The 10,564-nt window shown below is 30.8% G+C and overlaps 1 long non-coding RNA gene across 1 annotated transcript; it reads left to right on the top strand.

Annotated features, from left to right (window-relative positions):
- The first annotated feature begins 5,153 nt into the window (after window positions 1-5,153).
- On the top strand, window positions 5,154-10,113 carry LOC110283127 (uncharacterized). The gene is made up of 4 exons (XR_006224988.2): window positions 5,154-5,311; window positions 5,480-5,556; window positions 7,532-7,586; window positions 9,680-10,113. It is a non-coding gene; the product is annotated as an uncharacterized lncRNA (long non-coding RNA).
- Window positions 10,114-10,564: the final 451 nt, after the last annotated feature.

The raw sequence follows: 10,564 nt of genomic DNA, 5'->3' as shown, positions 1-10,564 counted from the left end.
ATAATTTTATTACATTAATATATTGATATAGATTAATATGCATCAATACATAAATACTAGCTGATTGCAAAAAAAAAAGTGTGTATATTTAAAGAAAATATGTTTTGAGGTCTGATTCTGTACCTTTATTAAAAGTTAACACTCATTAATTAGCATATTTGACGCCATTTCTTTAAATCAATATAATTGGTGCTCAGTTTGCGAAAATTCGATCATATGAAGAAAAGTTATTTAAGATGATATCTTATTTTATTTTGAGCACTATACATTTTAGAAAGTCTACCCGAGTGAATATGGCAGCTAAGAGTTTTGGCACCGTTAACCCTTTAACTGGCCTTTTATTTCTAGTAAAGGTAAATTAAAGTATTTTTGGAATTGAAATTGTTTTAAGAACAGTAATTGATATATAAAAAAAAAACTCATTTAGTTTGGTGGTAAATATATATAACATGACCTATTAGGAACTTACTGACTTTTATTTTTCTTTATTTATAAAATAAATTCCTTAAATGCTACAAACTTCAGTAGGCATTATGTATTTTATAGCTTTTATACGTTTTTTAAAAGTGACAAATAGTTACCAATTTTATTCAAACTCATTTCAAGAAAGCTGAAGTTATTGAAAAATGGAAACCTAAATTAAAAGTGGTAAAACGTGGTGGTAAGTATACTTACCACGGCCTTTAAAAGGGTTAACCTTAATGGTAACTCAAGGGCAAATGTAGGTCGGAATGCCAAGCAATGGCCTCTTACCTTAGAAAACATCAGTGTAGGGAATACAATTTTTTTTTAAATATTATGTTATTTAGGCTGGAGTGGAGCTGGACCAGCGGCCAAGTCCTGGGCTATATGGTTAAGGGTTTTCATAACNATCACCAAACAGTAGGGAATACAATTTTTTTTAAATATTATGTTATTTAGGCTGGAGTGGAGCTGGACCAGCGGCCAAGTCCTGGGCTATATGGTTAAGGGTTTTCATAACCTAGGTACATGCTCAGGGCTTGGAGGAAAGAAAAAAAAAGTGAAGGGAATACAGAACAAGTTAAAAACCGACAATATCGCACACATTACTCCCTTTGTTATTATCCAATTTTATTCGGTTATTATTAATAAAAAAAGGCTATTATTATTTTGGAGATCAAATTTTACTACAGATGATGTAGGGTAAACTAACCAGTGAAGGAACACTTAAGCTTCGCTAACGTTTTAAAAAATCATATTAATTTCGAAATTCATAATTTTATGACAGTGTCAGCAAATTTGTTACTAATTGCAAATTATGTAAAAAATTGTAGAGAACTTCAACTTACATAATATTGTTTCCAAGTTTTGGAGGTTCAAATAACAAGTAGTAAGAAGACCAAGTGAAGGAACAGCTCTTACCAGTGAATGAACACCCAGTAAAGAAACACTTCATTTTGGTTATTTCTTAATGCTCTTTATGAATTTATAAGCCATTCAAATATTTAAAAATAAGCCTATTCCTGAAATTATAACATATAAATACTTGGAAAATGTTAACTTTTTTTTGTAATCATGAATTGAAAATTAAAGTGTCAACATATTAACACATACTGTACTGTTCATTCACTGAGAAATCTGCAGTAAAGGAACATGCCTGTTTCCTCACTGGTTAGAAGTTGTTTTTCGTATTTTTAACATACTTTTGATTCCAAACATCACTAAAGGTACAAGAAAATTAAAGTTTATCTTTTATTTTCATTAACTTAGAAAAAAAACCAGCAAAGGAACACTTGTTCCTTCACTGGCTTTTCATCGTTTGGTGATCCAATGAATAAACACCCCCTTATCTTAGTACTTTGTTATGCTAAGATGCTTAAAAAAATAAAACGTAACTTCAATAACTGTATTTTGAATTCTCTTTTTCACAGTGAGAAAAATAAAACTATTACANGTGATCCAGTGAATAAACACCCCCTTATCTCAGTACTTTGTTATGCTAAGATGCTTAAAAAAAATAAAACGTAAATTCAAAAACTGTATTTGAATTCTCTTTTTCACAGTGAGAAAAATAAAACTATTACATGCGATTAATTCCACTTCAAACATATAAATACAAACACTCACCTTATAATTTTTTCAAAGAAGCAAGGTGTTACAGAGATAATAACGAATTCAAATTTTTTTCCCAGAGAAGTCTATTTGACCAGGTAATCTAAAACATTGCTAGATGACTTCCTATTGTTTGGCAGTAAGCTATTACTACCAATCAATCTAAAGAAAAACTTTCAAATTCTTATTAATCAATATATATGAAATGTTCCTTCACTGGGTAGTATTCTTTCACTGGTTGGTTTACCCTATAGTAGAACTCTTTATCTATGGCAACACTTCGTATTCAACACTAGCGTTGGCATCAACTGAGTGCTGGAGGTCAGCTGATTGCCCTTAGAAATATTTTAGGCCGCCCAGTGCTGGATTACCCATTAGGCCAGACTAGGCATGGCCTGGGGCCCCCAAAGATTACGGCCCCTTTAAAATGGATTTTTTTTAAAACACATTTTAAAAAATTAAGATGTTCTCCGTGAAATTAAATTTGATAACATTATAGATGAGTTTATTGATCGGAAGAGCAGAAAAAAGGATTTTTGAATACCAATTTTATAGTTTCGTTGATTTTGTAAAGCGTTAATAAATTTAAAATTTTTTCAAAATGTTATGATTATTTTTTAGTTCTAATTTAACAAAATAAAGTAAAATTTAATTTATTATTATCTATTTTAATTTTAAATATGCTTTCTTAGATGAAATGATACATAAATACTTTTATATTTGAATAAATATAAAATATACGAGAAAAAAAATTTAATCTAAGGGCTCCAAAAATTCGAATGACCTAGGGCCTAGCGTATGACGCCCGGTGGCTGAGCGTGCTACAGGTCCCTGGTTCGATCCTCGGGCCGGGCAAAGTTGACTCAGCCTTTCATCCCTTCAGTGGGTCGATAAATGAATACCAAGCATGCTTGGGAACTAAACACTGGGGGTTCCGCGTTCGGCTGATCACCTGACCGGAGCATCTGCTTTTGCACCCCAGAGCCCAAGGTCAAGAAAACTGAGATGGGCATAGTAGGCCTCGGCCCTCTAGGGCTGTCGCGCCACTGAGTTTTAGTTTAGGGCCTAGCGTACGCTTAATCTGGCCCTGAAGCCACCATAGCTAACAACTAAGCACGCAGTATAATAGGTGATAGTTCATGACAGAACAAGTCAAGAGTGGTCAGTCTGGTTGGAGAGAACATGATGAACTAACCCATCAGACACAGGAGTCGTTGGCGAAGGGGGGACGGTAGTGGGTTTATCTCCTCCTCAATAATTAAAAATCTCTAAAAGTCTCCCTCAATATTTCCGACAAATAAAGAATGATTTTTGAATAGTCATCGATTAAAATTTATCAAAGTAAAAAAATGAGAGAATAATTAATCTTTTTGCAAAGATTTAGCTGATATATATGACGATAAAAAATTAGGCTGCTTTAAAAAATAAAAATAAACGAAACGTTCATTATCAATTTCACATTTTATCGATTTTTTTTGACTGATTAGCGCAATTTTTCTNCATCATATTATTGCATCATATCTTTTGCAGTATTTCACATGTTCCGAGTTCTTTCCTTCAACCTTTAAACCTCAGCATTATCATATTAATACTATAAACATTAGAATATTTTCTAATTAGGCTATCTTAAAAATATTTTTTGGCGATATTTTATTAAAATGTAGCCAAATAAGGGATAAAATACAAAACATGGCAAACCTTAAGAATTATTCACAATGAGATATTAACTTTCCAAAATTTTTTTTGGCCTTATTACCTCTGAGAATCAATACATTTCTGAAAGCTCTTATGAATGGTACAATTATGTTTAGATTTGAACCCAAATTACAATAACAAAACTGCATAGAATATTAGGCTTGTTCACACATCGCCTCGTAGTCATAACATAAGCGGAGGGATACACCGGAAATTTTCTAAATTTCTTCCGGTTTAAGGACGCTTGTTATTGTTTACATTAGACCACCCATCCATATGGTTTTTCCCCCTTCTTATTTGTGAAATTTAGAAAGCTATTGTGACTGTGCATTTTAATTTCGGGACCCTCAAAAATTGGACCTCTGCGACGCCTATGCCGTCAGACATACTTTGGATTTGAATCTCGATCACCAAACACTTAGGCTCTATTTCTAAATTATTATTTTGTAAATATTCATTGACATCTATTAAATAATCTGTTATCACTGTCAATACTAAAAGAAAACATTTACATCTATCGAAATAGGATTGATAAACTGAACCAACAGATTCCTCTTTCGCATGAAAAATAAACAAATAACGACATGTGTATTTTCCAATAAGACCAGCATTAATGATTTAATTAGTAAATAATTTCAGTAAAATATTATCGACTTCATTTCTATGTTCAGAAGGCTTTGTATCTTTGGCGACTTATTCGAAATATTTTGTGACACATTTGCGTCGCAATCTACAGATTGGGAAGCGACCGTTACATCATATGTTTACGTTGCGACCGTTATATGATATATCATATCTGTTTAGTTTGAAATAATTAAAAATAAATTAATGTAGATATAAAATACAAACATAGACTTTTAAACTGTAATTACAAAGTAGTAAAGGGGAATTTCTTGTATCACTTTCATTAATTCGAAAAAAAAAAAAAAACAGTTATGCTACTTCTGTTAACGTTTTAGATTTATTCTAAGCAGCTATTTCAAGAAGTGTGAATCTCGATCTAAATAAGCGTTTCAGGTTTTTTTATTTTTTATTTTATTTATTAATTTTTTTATAATTTCTGTCTCTTTATTTATTTATTTTTGTCATGAGAGATCTCTTTTTTTGTGTCTAACAATGTAAGATTCAAAATATCCTAAATTAAAAAACATTGTAGGGAAAAAATAAACAAAAATCTTAAAATTAGGGTTATAAAAAATTAGGCTGCTTTAAAAAATAAAAATAAACGAAACGTTCATTATCAATTTCACATTTTATCGATTTTTTTTGACTGATTAGCGCAATTTTTCTTTTTGAGTGACTAATACAGCATATCTTTCATATTGTTTTCTTTATAATTTTTTTATTATCGAATGTTGCAAAAGATTCCAGTAAATTTCGAAAAAAAAGTAGTGATTATTCATGTTGAAGTATGATCAGGTTTGTAGATTGTCTGAAACTGAAAGTGAAACTAAAATGTAGTTCATCGTACCAACAAGCTCGATTAAATTTCTCAGGTGTTAATTTTACATAGATTTCTACGTGTGCTTCTTTACAGATTGAGGTGACTACAGTATTATTTTTTTTATCCTTTAAATAATTAAATAAAATGCAAATAAATTAAGTTAAAATATAAAACAATGCAATATAAAGATGAAGTCGCAAGTCACTAAAATGGATTGTTTTTAAAATGTAATTTACCTCAGATAACATGCTTGATTATATTTTTCAGGTGTGGTACAGCAAATCGTGTCATTTTTTAAATCGTGTTTTGTCAATTTGAAATCAGCGTTTTCATTGTGAATTAAGGTGAGTACTGCATTTTTCTTTTTTTAAAATAATAATGTTCGATTACTATGATTTTGTTCTCATGTGGTCAGTGGGAGAAGTGTGCGCAGCGACGTAGCCGTGTTGCTAAAGGTGATTTTTAAAGTGAATGCTGTATTCAGAGAAGAGGCATAAAATTGATAACTATAATGATTCTGGTTTTCGTGGTCAGAGGGAGACTTGTGTGTAGTGGCGTAAAGGCGTAACTAAAGGTGAATTTGGCCTAAATACTATTATAGCGAGAGAAGAAGTGTAATTGTTTACTATTTTAATTCTGGCTTTCATGGTCATTGAAGGAAGTTCGTGTAGTGGTGTAAACGCTAACTAATGGTGGATTTAGGCTGAATACCATGTCTAGAAAAGATGAATAATTGTAAACTAAATTACGGCTCTGATGGCCAATGAGGGAAGTGAGTGCAGATGCTTAGCCGCTTAGTTAAGGATGGCTCGAGGGTGAATGCCATATCCAGAGAAGAGGCATAATTGTTAAAAACTATAATTCTGACTTTCATGGTTAGGGAGAGACGAGCGTGCAGTTGCGTAAAAGCGTAGCTAACGATGGATTTTACCTAAGTGCTATATCTAGAAAAGAGACATAATTGTTAAAATGCCTCAAGTCATTTTTTCAAAAATCAATACCATAAAAATCCTTAATTAGCTTTAATTTTTCATATTTCTAAGTTATTAGTTTTCAAATTTTTAAATTCTGAAACCTTAAAAAAATAATTTTATCAGATTGATGCTGAGCACGTGTGACCGACCCCTTAGGCGCTAATTGGTTTTTGAAAAAAATTTAATATTTGCCATTTTATATGCATTTTACAAGACATAATGAAAATGAAATTTTGTTAATTTATAAATGGTATAACAATAATTACAATTTCAATTACCAAATATTTATTATCAGATATTTTAGCCATTGCCTTTATTCATAATTATATTGCAAGAATAGTTATATCATAAGAATCTATAAAAACAAGAAATAAAATGCTTACCCGTAAAGAGAGACTAATGATGACGTAGATCACTGAGATCCAATCTCTAGTAACCCGAAAGTCAACTAAGCTTTAGTATAGGAATGAATAGTTCAGTTGCATTCTAAAATGTAAACTAATTACATATTTTACATAATACAATATTCATTACAATATTCATTAAAATTACAATATTCATTAAAATTTAAAAAAATCAGTAAAGAAGTCTTATGACACAAGCACATGACTCTAAGACTTGAGGAGCAAGGTGCTGCTAAAGTAATAAATTTTTTTTAAAAAGTACTATTATTATTATTTTTTTTATATTCGTCGTTGAACAGCTGACCCAATTTTCGGCTTACGACTACTAATGTTCAACTCCGAGGCCTTGTAATTTTGAACCAATCCAGAAGACAAAGAAACTCCGTGATCAGTACCCCCAGAGGTATTGATTTATTATGAGAACATGGAGGAGTTCGCGACTCCACAGATTTGACGTGCATCAGTCACCATTTACTACATTCGGAGTCTTCAGCCGGCGAGAATCGAACTCACGACCTCTTGGACATGGGTCCAGTGCCCTACCAACCAGGCTATCTCGACCAAAAGTAGTATTATTGAAAGACTTAAAGCAGTTAGAAGCGTAAATGATTTTTTTTCTGAAAGATTAAACAATTTTTCAAATAAAGCAAATAGCAAAGACCGCAACAGCCGATAAAAATAAATTGAATGCCGCTTATTGTTGTCAGCCTCGGCAACGCTAATCTAGGTGGAAATTTATTTTTGTAAACAATTGTAAAAATGCAATGCATTTCGTATTATTATCATTATTTTATTATAATTTATAATATTATGATTTATAATATTATAATTTATAATATTATTATTTACAATATTATAATTTATAATATTATTATTTATATATTTTTGTTGCACTTATTATTATGATAATCTGAAATGATATTGTTTGAACGAATTTGTAGGAAATATGCAAGGCGGAGACGAAGAAGACGTAGGTTTTGGGTGCAGAGAAAAAGAGTATCTATAAAAATATTTGTTCATATATTCCCTTAATTTAAAGTTTTTGTCGATATATAGTGATTTTAATAATCTTTTACAATTGTGATTCATGTTTATTTATTTATAGGGTATAAAGTAAAACTATAAAGATACAGACGTAATGGATATTTGTAATTTTTTTGATATTTTAGTAACTGTATAATGGGAAAAAATATGCATGAAAAAATAAAAATCTGTTTTATCAGGGTGTTCCATAATCACTGCACTTAAATATATATTTTCAGAATAAAAAATGAAATAAATAAAGTAAGCACAATAGCAAAAAATTATTCCTAAAGCGGAAAATAAGAAACAATGAAGTTATTGACATTTATGGAATTATCAATGCAGAGGTAGGAGTATATGCCAATAACTACCATTTCACTCCGATTTATTTCCCTCGAAAATCAATCAGGTATTGATAATTTTATTTCCATCAATCAGGCATTGACAATTTTATTAATCAATCAAGTAATGATAATTTTATTCCCGATTTCCTCAGTAGTGACTTTGAGATTTCGTTGGAGTTTTTTTCTCTTAAATTTTAATTTGCGATTCCTAATATATACATTTCCTTCACTTTTGACAGAAGTTCTTGTTAACAAACATTTATCAAGAATATAACTGTCTTCCCGAATAGAATATTCTATATTTACACATATTTATCTTATTCTATTTACACACCGATCTAAGCCTCCAGTAACGTTCACGTTATCTTCAAGGAGTTTAAACATAGTAACGAAAAAGGTAAGTCAGATTCAGGATATAGAATATAAAAACATGATGATATAGAATGCAGAGTATAAATATTAGGTTAAAAAGGATGTTTACACAATACAAATGAATATAGTCAACAACACAGTCTGTAAAATTATGCAATTAATATTTTTGGATTAGATCATTATCAGCCAGTTTGTATACTTCTTAATATTCAGTAAAATATATTACACCGAAGGGTAATAAAATTATACTAGTGGGCTGCGCCACCTGCTTGCTGACGCTCGCCAAACCCTGAAAATTGCTACGCAATCTTATATGGTTTGCTTCGCAAACCAAGCTCGCTTCTAACTTAGGTACATTGGAAATGCACAGAATTCTAAGAATTGAAAACAGTCATTCAAATCCATATAAAAACTTTTTTTTTTTTAAAAATTACATCTTTTTAGTAAATACTAAGTCATTAAAATAAATTTGAATTCAAATAAATGACATGTAATTCGTTATACCTATTAGAAACGTGCTATAGTATAATTCGTAATATAAATCAAAAATCGTCAAATAAATTCGTAATATATAAATTCGTGAAAAAAAGGGCTTTCGACAAAGACTACTCACTTCTGCCTAGCTTAATAGTATGAGATTGCCGCAGCTGATGCTCTCTGGTTATTTCAGTTTCCGTTTTTAAAAGCGCTATATGTTGAGCCACCTCAGCTAGATTTGGCACGTGACATTTTTAGCGGCAATCATTGGCCGATTCGCCGTGTAAGAGAAATAGTAACGTAAACAAAACAAAGCAAACGTTGCCACCGGCGGAAAAGAAATACAGTCAAAATTTGGGAGCCACGTAAGAGAATTATATATATTAGATTATGTTAGTGAGGTTAGTGGAATAACGTTGCAGAATTCTCCCAAGTAATTAAACGAACTTGTCATAAAATCGTTCAGCTTTAGAAATAATTAGTTCGTAATATTCCCATTCGTATAATAAAATCATAGTAAAGTACCGTTCATTCGGTGATTTCTTGTTTTTCGTTACGTTGGTGATTTTAACTCACGAGTGTCTACAAAATCTTTTTTTTTTCGTTCATGCTGGTTGTCAAAAGGAAACTATAGGTGCGTATGGGAATTACTTCAAATCTTATCTGCGGAAACATACAAAAAGATATGTAAAATTGCGAAATCTCCCTAATGATTGCTGAAGCTTAATAAAATTATATCATGTTTTTTCTTGCCACCCCTCATTTAGTTTAAAAATTTTAAGATTATTGAAAAATAAATAAAACTATAACTTGTTATACTCACCTTTTCAGTTAGCTAAAAAAAATATTCATAAAATAACATTTGTTTTTCAGAGAATTAAAAAGGACATCAAAGACTGAAATTAAAGCAAAAAGTTCTAAAAGTATTTTATCAGGAGCTTATGATGATGAAGTTTATTCAATGCAGAATTCAGACAAAATAATAGGAAAATGCTTTATCTTCAATCATATGGTATGTATTTTAAAATGAAAATTATGAAATGCATTAAGCATAAGAGTATTAAATATTTTAAAATAAAAAACCTAAATCTGAATTGTTCAATTTTATTAGAAAGTCTTGTACCTATTTTGTAAAAAAATTAGGTTAAAGAATAGATTCAGAATTGAATGAAACCAGTATCTCAAACTAGTTCCGCTTAAGAGTTGACACATAAATTAGTGATACAGTTAACAATGATGAGAGTTAAGCTGCGCTCTTGTCCATAAATTAAGGATAATGTACCGTGCGTCAAATAAAGGTTCTGAATCAAAACAAACGTGACTCATTCATAATGTCCATTTATTAAGCAAAAGATAAAGAACAAAAAAGATAATGTATGTATGTTTCTATTCATAAAGACTATGATCTTGCTCCCTGGAGCAATAATAAAAAAATATCTTTTACAAAAGCTAAATATTACATGTTTTGTGTGATGGTTAATACATTGTATGCCTCTCATGCGATGAAATACAGTCCATACAAATCCTAAGCACGCTGAGTATCAAATTATTGAGCTTAACTTGGGGAAGATTACCCCACTTAGCAAGCAATACTCTCCGAAGTTCCGGTACACATGTAGGAGGAAGTTGACTGTCTGCAACTCGTCGACCAAGCATGTCCCACACATACTATCTGATTAGAGTCAGGTGAGAATGTTGGCCATTTCATATTTTTGAAATCCTCAGAATAAAGGCATTCGCTTAAGATGTTTGGTGAGG

Source organism: Parasteatoda tepidariorum, chromosome 8 (genome assembly GCF_043381705.1).
Source record: "Parasteatoda tepidariorum isolate YZ-2023 chromosome 8, CAS_Ptep_4.0, whole genome shotgun sequence".
Classification (NCBI taxonomy): Eukaryota; Metazoa; Arthropoda; class Arachnida; order Araneae; family Theridiidae; genus Parasteatoda; species Parasteatoda tepidariorum.
The sequence above is the reverse complement of the archived record's forward strand: the minus strand, read 5'-3'. Positions and strand labels throughout refer to the sequence as shown.